At 41.8% G+C, this 27,718-nt stretch overlaps 1 protein-coding gene and 1 long non-coding RNA gene across 35 annotated transcripts in view; one reads left to right on the plus strand and one right to left on the minus strand.

Moving 5' to 3' along the window:
• Positions 1–14,418: 14,418 nt before the first annotated feature.
• LOC138424429 (uncharacterized) lies at positions 14,419–20,103 on the minus strand. The gene is made up of 2 exons (XR_011250793.1): positions 19,846–20,103; positions 14,419–15,769 (listed from the first exon to the last, which is right to left on the minus strand). It is a non-coding gene; the product is annotated as an uncharacterized lncRNA (long non-coding RNA).
• Positions 19,237–27,718, plus strand: part of LRRFIP2 (LRR binding FLII interacting protein 2) — a 111,005-nt gene continuing 102,523 nt past the window's right edge. For 30 of the 34 annotated variants that reach the window (XM_069561242.1, XM_069561249.1, XM_069561257.1 and 27 more), the window contains exon 1: positions 20,011–20,421. The gene's annotated coding sequence lies outside the window, so the exon portion shown is untranslated. Of the gene's footprint in view, positions 20,422–27,718 lie in introns of all 34 variants that reach the window. The other 4 variants (XM_069561277.1, XM_069561286.1, XM_069561293.1 and 1 more) reach the window with 2 other exon arrangements.

A 27,718-nucleotide genomic window follows, 5' to 3' on the forward strand; every position in this document is an offset into this window, starting at 1 on the left:
TTATATATGACATAATTTTGTGTTAGATATAAACATGAACATATAAATATTAAATACAATATTTAATGCAAATGTATGTATAACATATATAAATGTGCTTATATAATTATAATTACATAAATTTAATGTATTATATATATACACACACCCCACATATATTTGGGCTTTCCTGGTAGTTCAGCCGTAAAGAATCTGCCTGCCAATGCAAGGGACGTGGGTTCGATCCCTGGGTCAGGAAGATCCTCAGGAGAAGGAAATAGCAACCCACTCCAGTATTCTTGCCTGGGAAATCCCACGGACAGAGGAGTCTGGTGGGCTTATCCAAGGGGTTGCAAAAGAGTCAGACACAACTTAGCAACTTAATAACTTATAGGTAAAAATCATATGTATCTTCCCTCATTGTGACTTGCTTGAATTTTCATTTTCTTAGACATATTTTTAATGAATACAAACATTTAAATTTAATCTGGTTCAATTTACCAGTTTCTCCTTTATATTTAGCATTTTCTGTACCTTATTTAGAAAATCTTTGTCCGTGTCATGGTTGAACATTCTCCTATTCTTTCCCTAAAAGCTTTATTGTTTTATCTTTTATATTTAGAAACATAATTCATCTGGAATTTATTTTTTGGGTTGAATTAGAAATTGAAGTGTCTTCCACCACCCCCATGGATAGCCACTTGTTCAGTACCAATTATGGAAAAGACCATCGTTTCCCAAAAGGACCACTGTTATGCCATCTGTCATAATCTGATGGTAATATATGTATGAGTCTATTTCTGGCCCCTTTGTTCTCTTTCATTTGTTTATTTTTTTTATATACACGTGCCTATATCATACCATCTTAATAATGATAGCTCTATACTAAATCCTTGGGGTTTTCCCAGTACATTGTAGTCCCCCACTCCCCACATTTTTGTTGAGGTATAATTGACATATAACACTATAATATGTAATAGTAATTTTACATACTTAACTTTCTAGGTTTTAAAACTGAAAGTATTGCATCTCAGAAAACCCCTCAGAACTTGGCAAACTAGAATAGTTGGCCATTCTAGTAGACAGAGATCCTCCAAGTTTGTTTTTCTTCAAAATTGCCTCAGCTATTCTTCACCTTTTGCATTTCTTTATAAATTTTAGAGTCAGCTGATTGATTTCCACCAAAATAAAAGCTCTTCTGAGATTTTCACTGAAATTGAATTAATTTATGGATAATTTGAGGAAATTGGCTGCACATCTTTTGTCAGATTTGTTCCTACATATTTAATGTTTTTATACTATTTTTGTCAATGGTACCATTTTTAAAATTTCATTTTGCTTTTGTTGTTATTGTGTTGCTGATACAGAAATAAGATGAAATTTTGTACATTGACCCTGATTCAGTGACATTGCTAAATTTACTTATTATTTGCAATAGTTGATAGATTTTTTTTTAGCATTATATACATACAATCACACCTTCTGTAAAAAAAATGATAACTTTTTTATTTCCGTACAATCTCTTTGGCTATTTCACTTTCTTAAGATTTGTACTGGCTGAAAAAACTAGTGCAGTGTTGAATAGAAGTGGTGATAGTGTCTACACAGTTGTCTTTTAATTTGACCCTCTGGAAGGATTGTTCTTTAACTTAAAAAATTTTGTTCTGAGGGTTGGAATTTTATGTACTGTGACCAAGGAATAGTTTTATGGCAGGTGGGTCTAATTGTGGCCCTCCTTTTATACTAACAAAAATTGTAAATACCCCTGCCACACAACAAGATGACTTATTCACATCTCATCTGGGGCTGAAGTTGGGATTAAAGCCTGTGTTTCCTGAGAAGCTCCCGATGAGAACATCTGTCAGATTTTCTTTGCCTGGCATCCTTTTTCCCCTTTCACGTCCTCTTTGTTCCTTTATTCCAACCATGGGATTCCAGTAAACTCCCACTCACATTACTCCATCCCTGGCCTCCACGGCCACAAACTGGGCCCATCAGCTTGTTTCTTCCCAACTTCAGATAGAAGCCTCCTGAAACCGTGTGGAAATGCTCTGAGAGCAGGACCAGGGTCTCTTGCTGCTGGCGACCTGGAGCTCACCAGTTTCCTGTCCTTCCTCTGGAACTGTTCCAGAATCCTCTTTCCAATAAACTTCCTCTTTCCCTTGTCAAAGTCAGTTTCTATTTTCTGTTAGAGGATAAATACACTATGTCCTGTTCTCTTTATTTTGACATCAACATTGAGAAAAATGAGAACATATTTTTAACAATGTAACTGTATTCCATTTATCTGCATTTTACTTACTATATTATAGAATTTTTTAATTGACTCAGAATTGGTCAATTGCATATTATAACCATAACTAAGGGTTTCCTTTGTTGCATATACATAATTTGAGTTCATGTACCCCAGGTTTATTTATCCTAAGACAGAGCTAGCATCCAAGAAAAAATATTTTTTTCATCTCTGTCCCTTTGAATCCTCTATTCTCAGTTCCATTCAGTTCAGTCGCTCAGTCGTGTCCGACTCTTTGCGACCCCATGAATTGCAGCACGCCAGGCCTCCCTGTCCATCACCAACTCTCGGAGTTCACTCAGACTCACGCCCATCAAGTCAGTGATGCCATCCAGCCATCTCATCCTCTGTCGTCCCCTTCTCCCTCTGCCCCCAATCCCTCCCAGCATCAGAGTCTTTTCCAATGAGTCAACTCTTCGCATGAGGTGGCCAGAGTACTGGAGTTTCAGCTTTAAGATCAATCCTTCCAAAGAAATCCCAGGGCTGATCTCCTTCAGAATGGACTGGTTGGATCTCCTTGCAGTCCAAGGGACTCTCAAGAGTCTTCTCCAACACCACAATTCAAAAGCATCAATTCTTTGGCGCTCAGCCTTCTTCACAGTCCAACTCTCACATCCATACGTGACCACTGGAAAAACCATAGCCTTGACTAGACGGATCTTAGTCGGCAAAGTAATGTCTCTGCTTTTGAATATGCTATCTAGGTTGGTTATAACTTTTCTTCCAAGGAGTAAGCATCTTTTAATTTCATGGCTGCAATCACCATCTGCAGTGATTTTGGAGCCCCAAAAAAATAAAGTCTGACACTGTTTCCCATGAAGTGATGGGACCAGATGCCATGATCTTCGTTTTCTGAATGTTGAGCTTTAAGCCAACTTTTTCACTTTCCTCTTTCACTTTCATCAAGAGGCTTTTCTGTTCCTCTTCACTTTCTGCCATAAGGGTGGTGTCATCTGCATATCTGAGGTTATTGAGATTTCTCCTGGCAATCTTGATTCCAGCTTGTGTTTCTTCCAGCCCAGTGTTTCTCATGATGTACTCTGCCTATGCAGAGTTAAATAAGCACGGTGGCTATATACAGCCTTGACGTACTCCTTTTCCTATTTGGAACCAGTCTGTTGTTCCATGTCCAGTTCTAACTGCTGCTTCCTGACCTGCATACAGGTTTCTCCAGAAGCAGGTCCAGGTGGTCTGGTATTCCCATCTCTTTCAGAATTTTCCACAGTTTCTTGTGATCCACACAGTCAAAGGCTTTGGCATAGTCAATAAAGCAGAAATAGATGTTTTTCTGGAGCTCTCTTGCTTTTTCCATGATCCAGCTGATGTTGGCAATTTGATCTCTGGTTCCTCTGCCTTTTCTAAAACCAGTTTGAGCATCAGGAAGTTCACAGTTCACGTATTGCTGAAGCCTGGCCTGGAGAATTTTGAGCATTACTTTACTAGCATGTGAGATGAGTGCAATTGTGCGGTAGTTTGAGCATTCTTTGGCATTGCCTTTTTTTGGAATTGGAATGAAAACGGACCTTTTCCAGTCCTGTGGCCACTGCTGAGTTTTCCAAATTTGCTGGCATATTGAGTGCAGCACTTTCACAGCATCATCTTTCAGGATTTGAAATAGCTCAACTGGAATTCCATTACCTCCACTAGCTTTGTTCATAGTGATGCTTCCTAAGGCCCACTTGACTTCACATTCCAGGATGTCTGGCTCTAGATGAGTGATCAGACCATCATGATTATCTTTTTCATGAAGATCTTTTTTGCACAGTTCTTCTGTGTATTCTTGCCATCTCTTCTTAATATCTTCTGCTTCTGTTAGGTCCATACCATTTCTGTCCTTTATTGAGCCCATCTTTGCATGAAATGTTCCCTTGTTATCTCTAATTTTCTTGAAGAGATCTCTAGTCTTTCCCATTCTGTTCTTTTCCTCTATTTTTGTGATCGCTGAAGAAGGCTTTCTTATCTCTTTTTGCTATTCTTTGGAACTCTGCATTCAGATGCTTATATCTTTCCTTAACTGTTCTGTAAAGAGCCAAATAGTAAATATTTAGGCTTTGTGGACATATGGTCTCTCTCATAACTGCTCTACTGTCATTTTAGCCACATACAATATATAAATGAGTGGGTGTGGCTGTGTTCCAATTAATGAACACTGACATTTGAATTTCATATTATTTTCACATGTCATAAAATATTCTTGTTTTGAGTTACTTTTAAAGTTTCCAAAAGTCAAATGGTTCTTGCTTTGCAGGCCATACAAAAATAGATGGTGGCCAGATTTATTCCATGGGCCATAGTTTGCCAACCCTGGCCTAGTTTCCCTGTTTATTATACATTATTGAACAGAAGAAATATTATGAAATTGAGATTGTAAAATAATAAGCGTGACTTGTAGAATATACACAGCAACTTATTTGTCTCATAAATTGATGGGCATGTATTCAGGATCTAACTATCAAATATTACCTGAGTAAGATTTTCTGTTTATTTTTGACTGTGCTAGGTCTTTGCTGTTGTCTGTGGGCTTTCTCTAATTGTGAAGAGCAGGGGTGGTGGTCGGGAGTGGCTGCTCTTCCGTTGCAGCGTGTGGGTTTCTCGTTGCAGTGGCTTCTCTTGTTGTGGACCATGGCCTCGTGGGCTCAGCAGTTGTGGCAAATGGGCTTAGTTGCCCTGCGGCATGTGGAGTCTTCCTGGACCAGGGATTGATCCTGTGTCCCTTGCCTTGGCAGGTGAATTCTTAACCACTGGACCGCAAGGAAAGTCCTAAAATTTTCTTATTTCCAGAAATTCCTATGTCACATTGGAGAACACAGAAAGATCACACTATAAGCTAAATTTCTCTGTAGTTGTTTCTTGACCATCTTGTTATCTAATGTACTAATTAAACATTTATTATCAGCAGAGAATTAAAAAATATGTGACTTTAAGATGTAAATCAGCTGGTCACTTAATGGCTATAATGATCCCTTATATTTGAATACTGTTTGATAGTTCACAAAAATTATAGTTCCATATATTATCTCTTAAGCGCCTCACAACAACCCAGGAGGTAGAAAGGCAAGATATTATTATCCTAGTTTAAAGAAGGTCAAACCGCCCAAAATTGCACAACAGACAGGGAGTGGGAGGAGTATCCACGTCACACCACCAAGTCTGGTCAGAGTCATTTCCATGGAATATAATGAATGATACAATCATGTAATTCAAGAACTGGGTGATGAGTAAATCCTGCTTCACCAGCTGACAAACACACTAAGTCTCACCGTAGGGATGTCTCTGGTTGGTCAGCACCGGCCCCGCATGGCTAAGTCAGTTGGGAATTCCAGACCTCCCCTTCTCTCCTGGCTCCACCTCCTTCCCTGCATCTAGGCATCACAGCCACCGCAGCCAGGGCTGACTGCTCTGAAAGGTGTTAGCCCACTGCTGTAACAGCTAGGAACCTGGTGTCATTGCTGACTCTGGAACATTCCAAAGGTGTGCCCTTGGAAAGTGGTCTTGTCAATGTCCACTGCTGCCTGCAGGATTCAAGCACAATGTCCTTATACCTTATATGTATGCCATTCCCTTCTCCAGGGGATCTTCCCCGCCCAGGGATCAAACCCAGGTTTCCCACATTACAGGCAGATTCTCTACTGACTGAGCCAGCAGGGAAGCTCATGTATGAACACCCCAGTCTGAGATAATTATACCTGCATCCCTGGGTGTGGGGGAGGGCTTCAGCGACCATTCCTCTGGCCATCTGTGGATACACAGGCCATCCAAAAGAAGTGATTTGGATTGAGGGTCTTGTCCTCACAGTGGCTGTTCCTGCTGTATTCCCCTTCGGGGGTTCCACAAAAAAAGAAAGGGAGATGCTCCTTCCCTTGGGATTACACATTTAGATAGGTACACCCAAAATGATTCAGGGATCCCAGTGTAATAGTTCTTTGGATTCATTCACTCAATCTCTTCCCCAACTAACAAGTCAGGTGCAGAAATAAGCTGCCCTGAAGCCTGTATGTATGCATTATTGATTTAAATTTTCACATCCTAATATAGCAAATATAAAACATACACATAATATAGAGAATGTAATATTATACCCCATCTCCAGCATAAACCCATCACTCCGCCTTTTTAAAAACATTTTATCTTTATTTACTTATTCATTTGGCTGCACAGATCTCAGTTTTAACATGCGAGATCTTTGATCTTTGTTGCAGCATGCAGGATCTTTTAGTTGTAGCTTGCAAACTCAGATGCAGCATGTGGGATCTAGTTCCAAGACCATGGACCAAACCCCAGCCCCCTGCATTGGGAGCACAGAGTCTTACCAACTGGACCACCAAGGAACTCCCCATCGCCGAGTCTGAACCCTTCTCAACCCTCACCTAAACTTCTTTCATCTGTCCTGCTGTTTCCCCCTTCCCTGTGGAGTATCTTAACGGCAGTCCTAGAGATCATAGGATTTCACCCTTAATTCATTTTATGTCCATAATAGACAACAGATTGCTTTAGAAAACATCGCCACTGTGTGCTTGTGACACAATACCATTATGACACTGACAACTGACTAGCCTTGAAATTAATAATTCCTTAATATTAATATCATCTAATATCCAGCCTTTGGTCACATTTCCCCACTGGCTCAAAAGCGTCCGAAACATCTGTTTATAATTGATTGGTCAAATCAGGATTCACATAGTCTATTTGGTTGTTTGCTGTCTAAATCTCCTATTAAGGTAAATTTCTTTATTGAGGAAATCTTCTCATTTGTCCTGTAGAACTCTCCACATTCTTGGGTTAGTTGATTACATCTTCTTGGTGTTGTTTGACACTTTCCTAAATTGTTCATTCTCCCTTCTCCTCATAAACTGATAGATATGTTTGTAGGACGATTGGATTCAAACTTAAAGTATTTGGGGGAATGGCAAAAATACTTCGTAGATGACACAGTATATATTTGATTGCACCACCTTAGGACGTGTATGATGTATGGTTATTCAACTCTTAGTGATGTTACATTGATCAGTGGGTCCAGGTGTTGTCCCCCCAATCCATCCGTTAAAACTCTATCCATCAGTCTTTTGATGGTTTTAGCAACCGTTGATGACTGTTATTTAAATATATATTTTTAGTTTCTGAAATGATTTTTAAAATCATTCCTTTTACATTTATTAGTAGGAAATATTTCATACAGAAGGACTTTTCCTTAACAACTCTTTGGCTACTCTAAAATACGATTTGTCCAAGAAAGGCAGAATGCATGTTTTACTCTTCCTCTTCTTTTACCATTAATATATAATTTAGCCACTTACGATAGCAACTTATAGATGCCCTGTAAGTTCTCTCTTTTATTAGTATCACTATAAACTTGTGGATGTTAACATCACTGACGTGATAATTGCTTTAGAATACATTCTACAGCCAATGGTGAAAACCAAAGGCAGTTCCAGCTTTCAAACATAAAGCATTTCTGCAAATGTATCTAAAAATCAAACGAACTTACTCGTTTTAGGAGGACTCCTTTCCTACAGAGCTAAGACATGAGATCAAAATCTCTAACCATACCTAAACTTTTAGCTACAACATTTAACAATGAATATTTCCAGGATTTTCTTGCTCTCTGATTTTCTTCCTTCTTTGACTCTGTTTACAATCTTGAATGCCTGATTGTCTGGTTGAGGCTAGAGATTCACTCCTTCTGGCACACTTAACAATTTCATCTTTGTATCATTCAAATTACACTTATACAATCTACATTTCCTGTAACTAGTATTTGGACTTTTATTTTTGTAAAATAAGGGCGAATAAGCACTCGAATCATTTTTTTCTTCTGTTTTTAAAATTGAAGTATAGTTGATTTATTATGTTGTATTAGTTGCAGGTGTAAAGCACAGTGACTCGGTTACACATACACTCCTTTTCAGATTCTTTTCCCTTGTAGGTTATTACAAAATATTGAGTACAGTTCCCTGTGCTATACAGTAGGGCCTTGTTGTTATCTATTTTACACATCACAGCCTCTTAACTCATCCATCCCCCTCTCTTTGTGGTGGCCCTAAGTTTGTTCTCTATGTGTGTGAATAGTTGAGTAATTGAACAATGCCCTGATAACTGAAAACTGCCCTATGCACATGATAGGGATGAGGCTCAGACTGAAGCACTGACCAGCAGCAGGTGCTGCCACAAGACAGTTCAACACACTTGTCATCTGATGTGCCAAGTGAGTGAAAGTGAAAGCCGCTCAGTCGCGTCCAACGCTTTGCGACCCCGTGGACTTTACAGTCCGTGGAATTCTCCGGGCCAGAATACTGGAGTGGGTAGCCTTTCCCTTCTCCAGGGGATCTTCCCAACCCGGGCATCTTCCCAACCCGGGGATCAAACCCAGGTCTCCCACGTTGCAGGAGGATTCTTTACCAGCTGAGCCACGAGGGAAGTGGCTCAGCAAGAATACTGGAGTGAGTAGTCTATCCCTTCTCCAGGGGATCTTCCCAACCCAGGAATCGAACCAGAGTCCCCTGCATTGCAGGGGAATTCTTTACCATCTGAGCTCTCACAGAAGCCCTGATGTGCCAAGGACAGAATTCATTCTGTAGAAGGAGGGTTGGGTGTTTTGGTGAGGGATGCATAAAACTGTTATCGACTATAACACCCTTGGTTTGCTGTCGGCTTATTTCTCCACTAGAAAGTTAGCTGGTTAATTGCTAGTTAATTCTGGGAAGGCAGGAGCCATACTTGCATTTTTCATTTACTCCCAAGAATCCAGGACATGGTTTGCTTTTTTTAAAGAAAAGAACAAATGATGTATGCCAAGAAGAAAAAGATCCACACTGGTTTTGAGCAGTGAGAAGCACAATTAGATGTATTTTTCACTTGTATTTGTTGCATATTTTGACTCTGGGATATTGGTATGATAAACTATTCTTTCTCTAAAAATTAGTTTATCTGAGACAGATGTGGTACATGTCATCTAGGACTATTTTGAAAAGTAAGCAATCAAGTTAAATAACTGATAATTCCATTCCTTAAGGTTAACATTTGGGTATCTCTTCTTGTAATTCTCTACGTACAGCATTAACAATATTGAAATCATCTAGAACATACTGTTTACTAGTGCGTGGTTAACATTATCCTATGTTACCTTTTCCCACATTAGAAAATTTAAAACTGGCCAGACCCAAATCCAGTTTCCAAACATGAAATTCTGATGAACAGGACCACAGAGCAATGGTTCTGATCAGAACCATGCTTCTCAATAAAAGCAGCCTGTTTTGTGACACACACAGCTCCAGGATATGAGAGTAACTTCAACAACCATTCATTTAGATTTGGCTTGATTTTCTGCCAGTCTTATGACCAACTTGAAGGAGGTCCTAAGACGGAGAATGTGATGTTTGGTGTCCAGGAAAGCAGCAAAGAGGAGGAGGAACCCAAATTCCAGACTCATAGGTAGAGTCAACATTTCCTTTATACCAAAGTTATCCATTTACTGCAGCAATATTTGAACTAAAACGTTAAAAAAAAAAAAAAAAGCCAAACAAGTTAGATCATCTTGCAGCCGGGGCGGAGGCGTGGGGGTGGGGAGGTGGTGCGGAGGGGGCGGGGGGCGAAGGAGTAACCTGTTAGTATAGAAAGAAATGGAAATGGTGAAGCTAAAAAGACATATCTGTAGATACATTTTGCTCTCAAGATTCTACATTATGTAGATATCCTTCTAGAAGATGAATAAGCTGATTCATTGTCACTTGCCTCTGCAGTGGTTTCCCAGGCACCTTAGCTAGCAGCCACCCTGCCTCCAGGGTACTGAGGGGAAATGACAACGTTTCAGGCAGGCTGACAATAGGAAAGTACTGCGGGACAAGAAACTACCTGCAGTGCCTCGGTGGGAGTATCCTGGAAAGTGACGTGCTCAGATACTGACCCTTCCAGCTTGTTAACTTTGAGGTTCGTGCAGTTACTTTTGGTTGAAGTTCATTCAGCAGTGACGAGTGAGTACGTGACAGCTGAATGATTCAGGGGGACATGCAGTATTGTAGACAGAATCAGAAGAGATTCAAAGTGCATGCGTGGCATCACTAACTTCTTTCAAGTGCTGAAGAAAGTAACAATGCTTAGGCCTTTTCAGTTCTAGGTGTAGCATGCATTGTTTTTTGATCCTCGCTAAAAGAGTTCCAGAAAAACATCTATTTCTGCTTTATTGACTATGCCAAAGCCTTTGATTATGTGGATCACAATAAACTGTGGAAAATTCTGAAAGAGATGGGAATACCAGACCACCTGGCCTGCCTCTTGAGAAACCTGTAGGTCAGGAAGCAACAGTTAGAACTGGACATGGAACAACAGACTGGTTCCAAATAGGAAAAGGAGTACGTCAAGGCTGTATATTGTCACCCTGCTTATTTAACTTCTATGCAGAGTACATCATGAGAAACGCTGGACTGGAAGAAACACAAGCTGGAATCAAGATTGCCAGGAGAAATCTCAATAACCTCAGATATGCAGATGACACCACCCTTATGGCAGAAAGTGAAGAGGACTAAAAAGCCTCTTGATGAAAATGAAAGAGGAGAGTGAAAAAGTTGGCTTAAAGCTCAACATTCAGAAAACGAAGATCATGGCATCCTGTCCCATCACTTCATGGGAAATAGATGGGGAAACAGTGGAAACAGTGTCAGACTTTATTATTGGGGGCTCCAAAATCACTGCAGATGGTGATTGCAGCCATGAAATTAAAAGATGCTTACTCCTTGGAAGAAAAGTTATGAGCAACCTAGATAGTATATTGAAAAGCAGAGACATTACTTTGCCAACTAAGATCCGTCTAGTCAAGGCTATGGTTTTTCCAGTGGTCACGTATGGATGTGAGAGTTGGACTGTAAAGAAGGCTGAGCACTGAAGAATTGATGCTTTTGAACTGTGGTGTTGGAGAAGACTCTTGAGAGTCCCTTGGACTGCAAGGAGATCCAACCAGTCCATTCTGAAGGAGATCAACCTGAGATTTCTTTGGAAGGAATGATGCTAAAGCTGAAACTCCAGTACTTTGGCCACCTCATGCGAAGAGTTGACTCATTGGAAAAGACTTTGATGCTGGGAGGGATTGGGGGCAGGAGAAGAAGGGGACGATATAGGATGAGATGGCTGGATGGCATCACTGACTGGATGGGCGTGAGTCTGAGTGAACTCCGGGAGTTGGTGATGGACAGGGAGGCCTGGCATGCTGCAATTCATGGGGTCGCAAAGAGTTGGACACGACTGAGCGACTGAACTGAACTGATCCATCCTGAAAAAGGCCCTGATGCTGGGAAAGACTGAAGGCAAAAGGAGAAGAGGCCGGCAGAGAATGAGATGGTTAGATAGCAACACCAACTCAATGGACGGAATCTGAGCAAACTCCAGGAGGCAGTGAAGGACAGGGAAGCCTGTGCTGTAGTTCTTGGGGTTGCAAAGAGTCGAACAGGACTTAGCAACAACAAAGTCCACTTCCTTATAGTAAAGAATCTGCCTGCAAGGCAGGAGACCTGGGTTCAATCCCTGGGTCAGGAATATCCCCCGGAGAAGGGAATGGCAACCCACTCCAGTATTCTTGCCTGGAGAATTCCATGGACAGAGGAGCCTGGAAGGCTAAAGTCCATAAGGTCACAAGGAGTCAGACATAACTAAGTGACTAACACTTTGACTTTTTTTCATCCATTTCCTTATTTCAGTGACAGTGATCCAGTTTTTTCTTCTGGAGAAGCACTTCTCTTCTATAGTCCATGCTCTTTGGGTGAACCAGAGGTAAAGTGTATGACTCATATTTGGCCAATCACAGCACAGAATTTTCCAAGCTCTGTAATTTGTTAAGGGATGGGCAGGTAGCCATATTGGTTCCATTAATGAATCCAAGACTACAGGGAAGGATCTCTTTCTTGCTGGACTTGGACTGGGTACATGTATACTTGAACTTGTTGGGAACTGTCTTGCTATCACATGAAGTCTGAGTTTTAAAGCTAACATGGAGGAGAGCTGAGCCTTTCTTTTTTCTAAGAAGGCTCTTTTTTAAATTAACCTTTTTATTTTGTATTGGATTACAGCCAGTTAACAATGCTGTGATAGTTTCAGGTTAACAGCAAAGAGACTCAGCCATACATATTCATGTATCCCTTCTCCCCTAGGTGGGTAAAGAATCCAGCTGCCAATACAAAAGCTTCAGGAGACACAATTTCGGTCCCTGGGTCAGGAAGATTCCCCTGGAGGAGGAAATGGCAACCTACTCCAGTATTCTTGTCAAGATAATCCCATGGACAGAAGATCCTGGCAGGCTGCAGCTTCCACATAACATTGAGCAAAGTGGGTCCTCATTGGTTATCCATTTTAAATATAGCAGTGTGTACATGTTGATCCCAAACTTCCTAACTATCCCTTCCCCCCATCCTTCTCCGTCAACCGTAAGTTCCTTGTCTAGGTCTGTGAGCTTGTTTCTGCTTTTTAAACAAGTTGATTTGTGTCATATCTTTTTAGATTCTGCATATAAGGTATCTTGTACAATGTTTCTGCTTATCTGACTTACTTGACTCAGAATGACAATCTTGGGTTCATCCATATTGCTCCAGGTGACATTATTTCACTCTTTTTAATGGCTGTATAATATTCCATTGTGTTTATGTACAGCGTCTTCTTTATCCACTCTTCTGTCAATGGACATTTAGGTTGCTTTCATGTCTTGGCTATTGTAAACAGTGCTGCAAAGAACATTGAGGTGCATGTATCCTTTTTGGCCATGTTTTTCTCTGGATATGTGCCCACGAGTAGGATTGCAGGGTCATATGATAACCCTCCCTTTAGTGTTTTAAGGAACCTCCATACTGTTCTCCATAGTTGCTGTACCAATTTACATTCCCACCAACAGTGTAAGATAAGTTACCTTCTTCCCACACCCTCTCCAGTATTTCTTGTTTGTGGATTTTTTGATGATAGCCATTCTGACTGGTGTGAGATGATACATCATTGTAGTTTTGATTTGCATTTTTCAGTAATAATTAGCGTCTAATAATTGGCAATGTTTAACATCTCTTCATGTGCCCCTTGGCCATCTATATGTCTTCTTTGGAGAAATGTCCATTTAGGTCTTCTGCCTATTTTTGGATTGGGTTGTTCATTTTGATGCTGTTAAGTATAATGAGCTGTTTGTAGGGTTGTTTTTTTTTTTTTTTTTTTTGTCAGTTACATCATTTGCAAATATTTTCTTCCAATCTGGGGTATTTTTTCAAATTTTGTTTCCTTTGCTGTGCAAAAGCTTTTGAGTTTAAGTAGGTCGCATAAGGCTCTCTTTTACTTATCTGACCTGATATGGGCTTGGAGGTGCAATAGACTGAAAATCACAATTCTACCCTTATTTTCATAGGAGAGCTACAAGTGCCCAAATTAAATATTTGTAAGAAAATGGATGCTTTATGATAACAGCAAACTCTACATTCCAGTAATTTACTATATGAGCATTATAAAATGTCTGTGATATGGCATTGTGACGTGTGCAAGAGAAAATAGATCTTTTCTCAAGAAATGTATAATCTGTTTCAATAAGACCAAGATTAAAAAACAAATCTGTGAATAGCAGATAGTAATGCATATAAGTGAACAGAACATAGTAATGTATATAAATATTCTGAATGGTAATACAAAGTAACTGATAACTACCTACAAATAAAACTAGCCTAGAACAACAGCATGAGTCACCTGCTTTAGGCTCAACTGAGTATTTCCATTTAATTCTCAAGGTATTGATCTTTATATCTTTATCTTGATGTTTACTGTGAATTACTGATTGTATATTCAGTTGCTTATTTGATATCTCCACTTAGATGTCCAATAGGCATTGCAAACTCATCTTGTCCAAAAAGTCCTCTCCTCCAAATCTGTTTGAATAGACTGCCTTCCAGATTTCAGGAGATAGCCACCCCTTCCTTCCAGTGGCTCAGGTCTAAAACCTTAAGCATTATCTTTTTTTCTCACATCTGGATCCATTCTATAAGCAAAGTTTATTGGCTCTATCTTCAAAATTTATTTGGAATCTAACCATTTCTTTCTGTCTCCACTCCTATGTGAATTATTGCAGTATGGGTCTTCCTGATCTCATCCTCCTTGCCCACCCCCCCCCCCCCCCCAACCAAAGTCTGTTTACAATCCAGCAGAGGAAAGTCTTCTCATTTTATTAAGAAGAATTTAAAACACAGCAAAGTTGAAAGATTTTACAGTGATCCATCTGTATATTGGCTTCCTAAAATCTACCATGAACAGAACAGTCCTTTTTAAAATGACAGGTCTTGCAGCTCCTCTGGTCAAAATTCCTCAACAGCTCATCTCATTCAAAGAAGAAAAGCAAATTTCATACCATGGTCTACAAGACCCAGCACATTCTGGCCCCTGCTACCAGTCTTCCCTCTTGTCCATTACTCTTCAGCCACATTGGCCTCCTCTTTGTTCCTCAAACACTCTTAAGTACATTCTCTGCATTTGCTGTCCCTTTGCTTGAGGCTCTCCCTGCTGTGAGTGTGCATGGCTTGCCTCTGGGTCACCTCATTAGGACTTCTCTGACCCTTTTAAGTGTTAGGTTGAATGATGTAATTCTAATGTTATTCTACTCAGCTGTGCCACATAAACTAAATATCATCCTGAGGTTAAAAGAGAAAAAAGATGCAAAGAGAGCAATAATTTCATATGGCTCAAACTAATAAAACAACTAGACCCTAACCCTCTTATTCTTCCTGGGTTCCAATATTCTTTTTTAATATTTGGCTGCACCAGATCTTAGTTGCAGCATGCAAAGTCATAGTTGCTGCACGTGGGACCGAGTTCCCTGACCAGGGATCGAACCTGGGCCCCCTGCCCTGGAAGCATGGAGTCTTAGCCACTGGACTGCCAGGGAAGTCCCTGGGTTCCAATAATCTTGAGAGCACTTCTCACCACCTTATGTACTATTTATGTGTTGTCTATGAGATCCTCAAAAACAGGGAGTCCGCATTTGTCCACTGCTGTGGACTCAGGACCAGACCAGTACTTGGCCTGTAGTGTGCACCGAGGACATATTTATTTAAGGATTGAATTCTTTACACTGAAGTCAAGGTGATCATTAAAAACACAAAGTCTGATCATGTCATTCCTACTAAAAACTCTCCAATTTGTTTGTGTTACTTTCAAAATGAAGGTAAGAATTCTTAGGAAGACTGTAGGTCCCTGCATGTGGCCCTTTGGTTCTCTGGACTCATCTCGCATCATCTCCCTCATTTCTTTTTAGTCCCTGGGACTCTGCTTGTCCCACTGTGAGGTCTTTGTGGTCTTCCTTGCTCTTCCCCAACTTCCGCTCTGAGTTCTCTCTGAGGAGGTTTGAAATCTTGGCTTAGAGCATCTCTTATTAGAAGTCATTTCTGATACCTCAGGTTAGACTGAATTCCACTCTTTAATGCCCTTGATTCTGGTGGTGAAAAGCTGGAAGAAGGACCTCAGCTCTTGTTTCCTTTGATGAAAGAAAATAGACCAAGACTGTGAAAAAGATAAAAGCACTTATTAGAAACACAGTACGTGTGGAAGAAACAAAGTATGTGTGGAAAAAACAAAATAGTATAGAGGGAGCACACAGGTGAGCTTGGAGCGAGTTGCCCCCAACGGGGTCGGCTTAGACTGTTAACACAGGGGCAGTTTTCGGGGAGGGGGGAGTTCTGCCCAGTCATCATCTCACTTGGTCCTGGTGTGGGCATGAATTTCGCAGCTGAGATGGATTCCAGCTGGTGACTTCTGCCTCCTTTGTCCTTCCGCCAGACTGAGGGCCTTCTCTGCACGTGTGTCAGACTAAGAAACCCGTGAGAATGCACCCAGTCAGGGCTCAGGGCTCCTGTTGGTGCCGTATCTCGGAGCATCAGCAAGAGACCAGCTGCAGCTTCTCAGTCTGGGGTCTTCTACCTCCTCCTCACCCTCAGGCACCACATACCTACCCTTAGTAACACCTGAAGATTATAGAGTGAATTTTGTGTGATTATCTCCTTTACCAGACAGTAAGTTTCATGAGAGAAGACTTTCTTCTCACACAGCTTTCTTTTTACTCTTCCTTGAATCCCTAGCATCTGGGAAATAGATGGCACATAGGAAGAGCTTAATACTCATTTTAAAAATAGACCCTGTTGTGTTCCTATGTTACCAGTGCGAAACTGGGTGCCTGCTACACAGTAGGCAAGTAAGTTTGCTAAATGAGCCATAATATGAAGCATGTTTGATTACTCATTTACAGAGCATACAACACAGAAGAACCATCACTTAATCATCGCGATGAGGCATTTATACAAAACTGATACCTACAACAAACTCCCTGATGCTGGGAAAGATTGAAGGCAAAAGGAGAAGGGGGCAAAAGAGGATGAGATTGTTAGATAGCTTCACTGCTTCAGTGTACATAAATCTGAGCAAACTCCAGGAGACACAAGGAAGCCTAGCGTGCTGCAGTCCATGGGGTCGTAAAGAGTTGAACATGACCTAGTAACCGAACAACACGAAACTCCAAACTCTTCCTTCTCATCATCCTTTCCTACATCACTGAGACTTAAGAAAGGAAATTACATTTCTCTTTCCTTTGTTTGCTGTCTGGTAGAGGAAAGGATGAGCTGCTCTCTCTAGGAGAATCCAAATGGAGTCAGAATTAGCCATGAGATATGGCTTCCAAACCAACAGATCATAGCATTCTCATGTGAATAATTAGATGTTTACAAACTTTTTCTCCCTTTTCTGTCAAGTGAGAACTTTCGCATTCCTTACTAGAAATCTCTTTGCAAATATTTCAGTGGTCAGAGGGTATATATTAAAACACACATTTGCAAGTTGTATAAATTTATAGGTTTATTAGGGCAGGAAGATATGGTACAATATAAGCAGAAAAAGCAAAAATCTTACATATAAATCACATTTTAAGTGTGTTGACTCACAAAATTTTTTAGTAAACTTGTAATTCTAGACAAGCACTGTGGCAAGCTTATTATCATTTGCTAATTTAGGAAAGAGAAAAGAGCCAAATATACCAAAAATGAATTGTTGCAAAATGGTAAGTTTTTAATATGATGAAACACAGAAAGAAACTACTAATCAAAAGACAGTGAAATGTCAATTTCTTAGTTTTAATAATGTTTTATAGATATATAAGATGCTGCCAATGGGGGAAACTGGATAAAGAGTAAAGAGGTCTTTTCTGTATTATTTTTGTAACTTCTTGTGAGTCTATAATTCCCCTCCTCACCAAAAAAAGGAAAGGAAGGAAAAGTAGTAAATCTAGATAAGAAAGCATTTTTGGAAACAGAACTTAAAGCAAATAAATGTAAACAAAGACAGTTGCTTTGCTAGGTTTCCACAGGTTTGTAAAGAGTTTTTAAAATTTTAAAAATGCTTCCAATGTGTGCTTACATACATACACTTTACTAATAAAAAGATTGGGCTCTGAAAAGTAGCATCCTATTTTTAATGTTTGAACTAATGTTTTCCAGAGAGCTGCGTAGAGTGAAACATAGCATTGTTTGCGAAAGTCAATTTTGTGAAAACCGCAAAAATGAGTATCTGCTCTTGAGAAAGGAAAACTTTTATATCTTCACATCATCAAAGAAAAATGTGAAGGATTTGATATGAAATGAACAAAAATGTACAAATCCTACCACCTCATTGCTCAAAAAAACTTTTTCCTTCATCTATTACTATGTCCCTAAAGCAGCTAGCTCACATAGACCTGGGGGCATTCACATGTCAGAATATTCCATAAAGATCTGGGAACACATATTTTGGTGGAAAGAATGTGCAGGGAAAGACTGCTTGTGAAACAGTTCAGAGTGATGCATTTAGTAAGGATCCCCTTACAATAACAAAATGTTAGCATCAGAACATTCTTGGGAGCCTTCAAAAGACACATGTGAAACAAGTGAAATATTTCTTTTGGGTAACAGATAGCAAATATCCTACTGTGGGAGAAATAAGAACAGAAAATTTCCAAAATTGCCTTATAGCACTTTACCTTAAAGTATACTTTCATAATAAAATTACAAGAGCAACATAGACATTTGCTTTGCTGGATGCTTCGTTTATATTTCCCTCTTAAATATTAAAATTACAGCAACACGGCATAAAGTAAAAGGGGTATTGGGGCCAGAAAGACAAGAGTTTCAAATTCAGGTTCAAATTTCACATTCTCTCATCTACTAGTTTTGTTACCTTAGGCAAATCGTTATTTCCCTGAATCTCAATGACTTTGCTACTAAAATGGGTATAGTAATTCCCATATCTCAAGGTTGGTCCTAGTACTGAAAGGGATAATATATTTAAGAGTTTAGTAGAATGTTGTGCCAATACTGTGTGAGCACACACACCCACACACGTATTTGTAGTATTTATTTGGCTGCACCAGGTCTTAGCTGTGGCTGGAAGGATCTTTTTCCTTGTTATTGTTATATGCCTGATGTTTTAGTTGTGGCATGTGGGATCTATTAATAGTTCCCCAACCATGGATCTGAACCCCAGATCCCGTGCATTGGGAGCACGGAGTCTTAAGCACTGCACCACCACGGAAGTCCCTTCCAATCCTAATATCATTCCAAACAGTCTTTCCATTAATTATGCAGTCATATAAACTAATACTTAATAAACATTATTGGATTATTGGTATTATTCAGGTACCCTCTTGCAAGTCTGCATTTTAGTTTAACTGAGTTAGCAAAACACGTCATTAATCCTTTTATTCAGATCGTAACATAGTGTGATCTTTTGGGGACATTAAGCCCCTCTTGATCCCAGGTAAAAACAAGTTTCAATATTTGTACACAGGTCTGAGAAAAACAGCGACATGGAAAGAGAAAGAGCGCGAGGTTAGAGACTTTGTCTTTCCAAGGCTGATGGTATGAGAATCCTCCTGCCATGAAGCCACCTGTTGGTGTCTCTCTGCCTAAAGACCACAGTTCCGTAATCCACGCCTCCCTCGCAGTGCCGCACTCCAGCCCTCATGAACTCTGAAAGGTGAGCAAGCCTTCTGAAATCGCAGGGGTGGGCAGCACACAAACAGCCCTTAGAAGGTATTCGAGCCAGGCTCTTAACATGGAATCATGGGCTTATTCAGCGGGTCCTGGAACCTACTACTGTCCCGCATGTAAAGTTGTATCGAAGTGTTTTGTGCCTTCTTCTCAGGAGGCTGCCCAACTGCCACTTCCCTCTGGAGGTCTTCTCCTGCCAGAGGTCTCGCCTACAGGATCTCTCATCACTTTGTGTATCACCTGCGGAGTCTCACCGCAATCTGTCATTACCTTATTTGCTTAAATCCGTCCACCCCACTAGAAGATGAGCTTCCCAAAGAGCAGGACCTCTGGTCTTTCTCCAGGGCCCTGAAGCCGGTGGATCTCGACTGAGACTCTCGGACTGAATGACAGCTCCGAATCCATCAGATATTGAACGGACTCTCTTTTCCCCCCAGCCCCGCCCCCAGCATTCTTCACCGGAAATCATTTCAAAATCATTCATTTTGGAAATAAAGCTTCCAGCGCTTCGGCCGCACCCACCCACCTACGTTCCAACGGTTAGAACTGCCGCCCCGGCCCACTCACCCAAGCCCTCTAGGCCGGACAGTTTAGAGGTGACCGAGGCAGGGGTAGCCGCCAACGGGCACGCGCATCAGTTCACCTTCCCGACCCCCGTCCTGGGGGCGGAGGGGCGGGGTGGACCGCGCGGACCTGGAGGAACCACCTCAGGAGGCCGCCCCAGCCACCACCCTACTCGGGGTCCCCAGTCTCTTCTGCGGCGGCACGCAGCCGGCCGCGGGGGGTTAAGCCCGTCGCGCAGCGCGCGCCGCCGCGACCACAAGTACTTCCGGGTGAGCGGGTCGCCGACCCTGTGGCCCCGCCCCTCCTCCGCCTCCGCCGCCCGCCGCTCGGGCTGCGGCTCCTCCCGGGGGCCGGTTCCCGCTGTCTCAGCCGCGGCGCCGAGGGGACACCGGCGTGACTGACTGACCGGCCGTAGGCGCCGGGAGCCGCCGCGTCCTGCCCGGCCCGCCTGGCCGGGGACCTGGGACCGAGTCTACCTTCCGCGCCCCTCGCCCTTAGCTCCGGCAGGCTCCCGGTCGGCGAGCCGCGCTCCGGCCCTTCCCGGCGGCGCCCGCAGCCACAGCCCGCGCCCGAACACAGGTAAGGGCCGCTCCTCCCGCCAGCCTTGGCGGGGAGCGGGGCCCCCGCTTCCCGGCCTCTGCAGCTCGGCGAAGTCCGCGCTGCCGCCGACCTCTGCTGGGGGCCAGGCCCCCTCCAGCGGGCCCCGGGGTCGAGGTCGCCCCCTGCCTGCGGCGTCCTCGGGCATCACGCCGGGTCTCGAACGCGCAGCCTCGATCCGCGAGCGGGGACGGCGATACTTCCATTGTGGGAGAAATGAACTCGGGCCGCTGTCTCTGCTCTTTGGGTGCTAGGGTTCCTTCTCCCTCTCCACTCCCTCGGTCTGTCCCCGGCCGGCCACCCGGGGAAAGGTGTCAGGCTGGTGGAGGGCGTAGAGCTTGTATGAGATTTTTTTTTTTTTTTTTTCCCTCTTCCTTCTTGACCCGAACTGAATGAAGCAGGAGCAGAACAAGCGCTTGTTAGGAGTGTCAGGGTTAATGCTTGACTACGGCCAGGCGTTATTCACACCCAGATTGTTAAGTTATATAGCTCCAGCCGGGCCTGCTTCTCGTGCCCGTGGGTATGTTGCTGGAAGCCAAAGGACCTAAGGAAACCCATCTCTTGTTCTTTCTTCGACGGGGAGGGGAAAAAAAGTTCAAGTGTTTGCTTTGGTTTTTCCACCGTGGGATATACAAATATTAGGCTGTGGAGACCTGGCCAGGGAAATAATGGGATCCTAAACTTAAACTGCTTGTAGCTCTTTTTTCTTAGAGTTTCCATTTAATGACTCAGCACTTATGCCCTAAAAAGAAAAAGTGTAGTGTAGGTTCATTGATTGAAGGATAAGTGTGAGGATAACAGTGTCCATTACTTTTTCACGGCATCACAATGGGAGGAGAATGGGGATGCGGTAGTGGAACCAGAGAGATGGAGGGCAGGGTGTGGATGAATCAGGTCTTAATTAGTGTTTAAAATAAGTGTTTCAAGATTAAATGTTTATTTTGGGGATGCATCTGTTTGGAGAGGTGCAATTGTTGGAAAAGGCAAAGTGTTGCAGATAAGTTACTTGGCAGGGACTTGAGGTTGCTGTGGTTTGAAGGTCTTACAGAATTAACTTAGTTTAACCAACTTCATGCTGTGTTCAACACATGTAGAGATGATGACTATTATACTCATGTAGAATAAGAATTTCAGAAAGTGTGATTCATTGAGGAAGTTAGGTCACTCGCTGTGTGAATGAATCATTGATAGGGTTCTTAAACTTGGAATAGAGGAAAGTTTGAGGTTTGTTACTGCCTGTTTAATTAGATACCTTCACTCCTAGGAAGTGTTGCATTGAGGCTTTTGTTAGGTTTGTTGCTTCATAATTATTGTCATGAAGTATGGTAGAGAAACAAATAGTGGACTTTTGCAGAAGCTTTAGGATTTAGAACAGTTAGTTCCTAAGTGGATTGTTGTGATTTTACGCACTCCAGGAAGATGAATGTCTAGAAACAAAATAAATGCCAGTGAAAAGGACAGCTACCATCATTAAGGTAGGAAAAAGTTCACTCAAAGAATCTGCAGTACAGAAAACAAGCAGTCGTTTGAGGGAAAGACCTTACCCATTTGGGAAAATCTGCCCTTAAAAAGGTGGAATGAGACTTTATACGTGCTCAGTTGTGTCCAGCTCTTTGTGACCCAGCGGACTTTAGTCCACCAGACTCCAGAGTCCAATCCGTGGAATTCTCCAGACAAGAATACTGGAGTGGGTTGCCGTTTCCTCCCCCCAGGGCATCTTCTGACCCAGGGCTCTCTCTCACCTGCCTCTGCTGCACTGGTGGGCGGATTCTTTACCACCGACACACCTGGGAAGGCTATACAGAGCTCCTGCTTCAGTTCTGTCGTAGAAGAAAGCGTATATTAAAGTAGTGATTCATTATGGGAATGAATTCATTTTAAATTAGAAATAATTTTTTATTACTGGAATGTAACTTGATCATTTTTGGCTTTTAAAGTGTTGCTAAGCAAAATGACTTTGAATCACAGAGTTCTTGATACTCTTAGCCTTGATTTCTTCTATTTTTGGAAATCAGCTTATTTTATGTTGATTTATAAAGAACTGTATAGTTAATTATCAGTTATTAAGTAATGGTAAATTTGCCCTGTTGATCTTGCTTAGTAAATTCTTTTAATTCTTGAACTAAATTTTGGCATTTTATTTCCTTGGATATCCATTCTTATATTCAGAGTGTTCCCTAATATTGCTTTTGATTTTTGTCCAGCTAATGGTGAGTTTCAGTTTCCAGTTGAACAGAGATTCCCTTTTGGAAAATCCCTTGTGGAAACCACCCGAACTGACAGTCCTGATGGGTAGATTTGTAAGAGAATCCTTCTTAGGTCAGGATTTAAGCATCTCCACAATGAAGGGAAAAACTGATTTGGAGAATATGTTTGGCAAAGTAGATTCTTTTTCTCTCAAAACAACAACAGATCTTTACTAGAAACGAGAGGGAGCAGTTTCTTGCAAAGCTCTTTGTGAATTGTTTACCCTGCTCCTAGTGTGAAGAGGAACACAATCGAAAATATATGGGGGGGGCGGGAATCTCCCTGCACCATGTTGGGAATGTTGATGAGGATCATTTTTTTTTTAATTTCTTTTTTGTATACTATCATGTAAGAATTGAAGATGAGGATCATTTTAGAGGAAACACATTCTGTCCTCACCACAGGTTCACTTTCCATCGTACCTACAAATAGGCGGTTGCATAGACCTTTGCCTTTGCTTTCTCTCTGGAGAATCTGAATGGAGAGATGGTCTTTTAACCGGAAATACGTACCACCTTATTCAGTTAGAAAAACAGTAAAAAGGTTATGACCATCATTCAAAACTCAACTTGTAAAACTTCAGAAAGAAGCGTTGAGCAAAATTTACCCTGTGAGTAAAATAACGTTGCCCTTTCCTCCACTTTTTTTTTTTAAGATGATAGGACACCATTAGAAATGATTTGTGTTGCACATTGTGCTTTCACTTTAAAAACTTTCTGGCCTTCGATAAATTAAGGCAGACTTAAAAGGAATCCAACACTGGGCTAACAACTGGGTTTGTTGTATGCCGATGCGCCTTCATTTGTTCTGTTTTACCTCTGTTTTGATTGGGGGATGGAGAAGGGATTCTGTTTCTTGCAGAAACTCTGAGATTTGCTCCATATGTGTGCTTTTATTTTGGTCTAGAGATGGGAAGGAGATGGCAATGGCTCCCCACTCCAGTACTCTTGCCTGGAAAATCCCATGGACGGAGGAGCCTGGTGGGCTGCAGTCCATGGGGTCACTAAGAGTCGGACACGACTGAGTGACTTCCCTTTCACTTTTCACTTTCCTGCATTGGAGAAGGAGATGGCAACCCACTCCAGTGTTCTTGCCTGGAGAATCCCAGGGACGAGGGAGCCTGGTGGGCTGCTGTCTACGGGGTCGCACAGAGTCGGACACGACTGAAGCGACTTAGCAGCAGCAGCAGCAGAGATGGGAAGAGCGGTAGATAAGAAAGAGTACAGATGATTAAGAAGAGGTGGGAAACTGGCATCCACTGAAGGAGAGTGCTCCCCTTCTGGCTTCAGTAGTTGTTCGTAGAACTTTTTAAAATTGATAAAACATTTTAAGAGAAAATGTCCCATAGTGAAAAGGAAGTTTCCTTTCCACGATAAACTTCTAGGCTTGACTCCCTTTGCCACCCGACTCCGTAATCCAAGCACTGGTTTCCGGTTAATGGTTTCCTGTGTGTCTCTCCAAAATTTCTCTTCCATATATAATCTCCTGTGTTTAGAAAAAAAAAAAATGCCCTGTCCCTTTCACTCTGACCTTTGATGTGTCTTAGACATCATTCTATATTAGCACATATGTCCGTCTGTTTTTCAAAAAAGACTAGCTGACCTGTCTAATGTATATGAAACAAAACTTGCTCATTTCCCACAGTTTAACATTCCCTGTTCAAGACATTTGGCTTCCCTGGTGGCTCAGCGGTAAAGAATCCGCCTGTCAATGCGGGAGATGCAGATTTCCATCCCTGGGTCAGGAAGATCCGCTGGAGGAGGAAATGGCAACCCACTCCAGTATTCTTGCCTGGGAAATCCCATGGACAGAGGAGCCTGGTGGGCTAGAGTCCATGGGGTCATAAAAGAGTCGGACACGACTTAGTGACTAAACTGCAACAACAAGGTTGTTTTTAACTTTCTGCTAACACTGCTGTAATGAACAGCTCATATATAAGCCTTTGCTACAGTGTGTGTGTATATGGAATTTACTTCTGGAAGTGTGAGTGCAAGGTTGGGACTTAAATTGTGAAATTTTAAAAATTTATTTCAAGCTTATATTGGGATTTATTTTATACTAGAGATTACCTTTCTTCTTAACCTTGTAGGAGAAAAGAGCTGTTAATTACTTTGTATCCTTTTTACTCCTTGCAATTTGAAAATATACTACAAGTGTATTTTATAAGGTACTTTTAAACACCTTCGAGTGACAGCTGGGTGACTTTGTTCATACCGGTAAAGGCAGAAGGACTGTGCTTTGAAGACTGCTGTCATAGACAGGCTGCTTCATTCGTATTTGGTAATACTAGTTAAATGAGGGCCTTTTGTAGTAGCTTGACTGTTTCAGGATTTTATGACCAATATCAATTAAAAACATACACAGTTTCACTTCTTGCCCTGCAGAAGTCTGCCGCCATATATTAGTCACATGGGAAATAAGTGACCTATTTTTTCGCTTTCTTTACCTTCCACATCCTAATCTATTTATAATAAACCTCTGTGGGGTTTGACATCCAAAATCATTTTACAAACCAGAATGCTATTGATGGATTAATTTCTCGAGGCAGAAGGTAGGTGCAGATTTAGTCTTTATTCTGCAAAGTGTTCCTGAGCAGAATAAGGAAGATTTTGATTTTTAATTTCAGTGTTATATAGCTCTCTCAAGACTAGCAAGAGTTCAAGAACCTTTATTCTTTTGAAAGAAGAGACTGGGCAGGGGCAGGGGCGGGTAGGAAGTGCTGGGGAGCTAATGCATGAGGACAAAGTTGGAACTTGTGAGTGGCAGTTTCCTTGGCCGGTGCCCAGGGTCTATTTTGAGGCCTTGTCAAAACTCTCCTGACAGAACCTACCACATAACCACAATCTGTCCTGGCCCCACTGCAAGTCAGGAAGGCCTGCGGTTTAGGAAGATGGCAACAGAAGAGGGAGCTTATGAAGGACATTTGCCTTCGGAAGATTAAGGCTCAGTTTGGGGGTGAAAATGTGCTTAGCGTGCATGTCTAAGATCCAGGGTTTCTTGTTTTCCCTCTGTGCGGGATGAGCTTGATTAAGGAAAGCTAACGAGGGCAGCTTTGTAGAAGAATGCACAAGGAAGAGCACAGTCTTGATGTCATGTCTGGTTCTGAGTGTTTGGCAAGGATCCGTCTAATGCTCTACACCAGGGGAAAAACATTACTCTTACCCCAGTAGGGAGGCCATGCCCCGCGTTGAAATAGTAGTCCAGTTCAGAGACCTTAAAAAGGATCATTGAGTTTATACAGGAAAATAAGCTTCTTCCCAAATTCTCATTCTCTTCTTCCTATAGAACTGTGCAGCCCCATGTATAATATCAGAAACTTCTCACTCTAAATTTTTGGTTTATTACCAGATGCTGTGTCCCAGCATAGCTGCCTTTCTGTACCAGATGCTTTCTCATGAAACCTTGGTGTTTCTGTACTTAGTGAGTAAAGTGCTTGGGTTTGACGTTCTTTAACTGATCTCAGAGCTTCTTAGGCCAGAAAGCTGTTAAAGAGCTTAGCGTGCCACTTGTTTGATCAAGGCTCATGTCACCATATTTATCCAAATCCTTGGTTAGAGTGGAGGTGGTTTGCAGAATTTGGCACACAGGCTGCATTTAGAGATGCAAAACCTGCAGGCGGTTTCCTTTCTGTTGCTTTAGAGTAGGCTGGCACTCCAGAAAACTGAGTTTTTCCTTTCCCTCAGCAATTTGGATTGTTAGCATTTGATGAGGATGTATTTAGTATTCAGTGTGAGTAGAAAAAATAATCACTGTTTTTCTCTCTTCTCTCTTCTTGTTCTTATTATCTTGTTATATCCTTTCCCTGCCTTCCCCTTCTCCAAAAAAAAGAGTGAGATGAGAGCAGAGCAGAGGGAGAGCAGAAAAGAGGTTGGGAAAACCTTGAAGTTCAAGAGCTTATCACAGTGTTTTTATTTTCTCAGAAGTAGATTATTAAAATCCTCCTTTAAAAATCACAGTCATCTTTTCCCATTGTTTTCAGTTTGAACCTTCTCTATCTTACTTTTCCTTCACTAGGAACAGGAAATTTTTAACTGGTTTGGATATAAAATTACAGCTTTAGGAAACAAATTTAACTTTTAAGTTGTTCTGATCACTTTGTTATTCTTTCTACATCTCCCACTTTTCTCAATAGAAACATTTTAGCAGCTAGGAGCAGTTAGACTCTGCTGTGTGCAGGGAATTGGGAGGTTGAAGTGTTTATTTCCCTCTTAAATGGTTTAATCCCTCATGGTAACAAAATTGTATTTATTGTGTTGTTTCTTGCATAATCACAACATAATTAGTAAGCATACATGTTGTTGCTAAATGATCCAAAGATTATGGCACTAAAAATAGAAAAACAATCCATTTAAAAACAAACTATTGATTCACCTCTGGCTGCACTGGGTCTTCGTGGCCGCACACCGGCTTCCCTAGTTGGGGTGTGGCCTTCTCGGCACAAGCGTGGGCTCTAGAGCGCAGGCCTCAGAAGCTGTGGCCCACAGGCTGAATTGCCCCCCAGCATGTGGGGGGCCATGTGATTTCCGAACCAGGGATCCAGCCTGTGTCCCTTGCATTGGCAGGTGGACTTTTGACCAGTGGACCACCAGGGACGTCCCAAGAAATCCGATTTAGATGTGTTTTTCCCCATGTCCAGGTGGATAGTCAAGGAAATGAGAAGATTCTACCCTGCTGTCTTACTACACTCATCCTTTGCTCTCTATCCAAAGTGGTTTTTTAATTGTGGTAAAATATATGTAACATAAAATTTACCATTTTCAGCATTTTAAAGTAATGGCTGCACAACAGCTTTCACGTTGTTGTGCAGCCATTACCACCATCCATCTCCAGAACTTTCTCCCCTTCCCAGAGGGAAACTCTTCACCCATTCAACAGTAATCCTCATTGCTCCCCAGCCCCTGGTAACCACATTCTGCCTTCTGTCCCTATGAATTTGACTACTCTAGACACCTCATGTAAGTAGACTCATGGAGTATTTGTCTTATAAAATAGCTAGTTGATCTCCTTTAGCATAATGTCTTCACGGTTCATT

This window comes from Ovis canadensis, chromosome 19, assembly GCF_042477335.2.
Source record: "Ovis canadensis isolate MfBH-ARS-UI-01 breed Bighorn chromosome 19, ARS-UI_OviCan_v2, whole genome shotgun sequence".
NCBI classification, from domain to species: domain Eukaryota; kingdom Metazoa; phylum Chordata; class Mammalia; order Artiodactyla; family Bovidae; genus Ovis; species Ovis canadensis.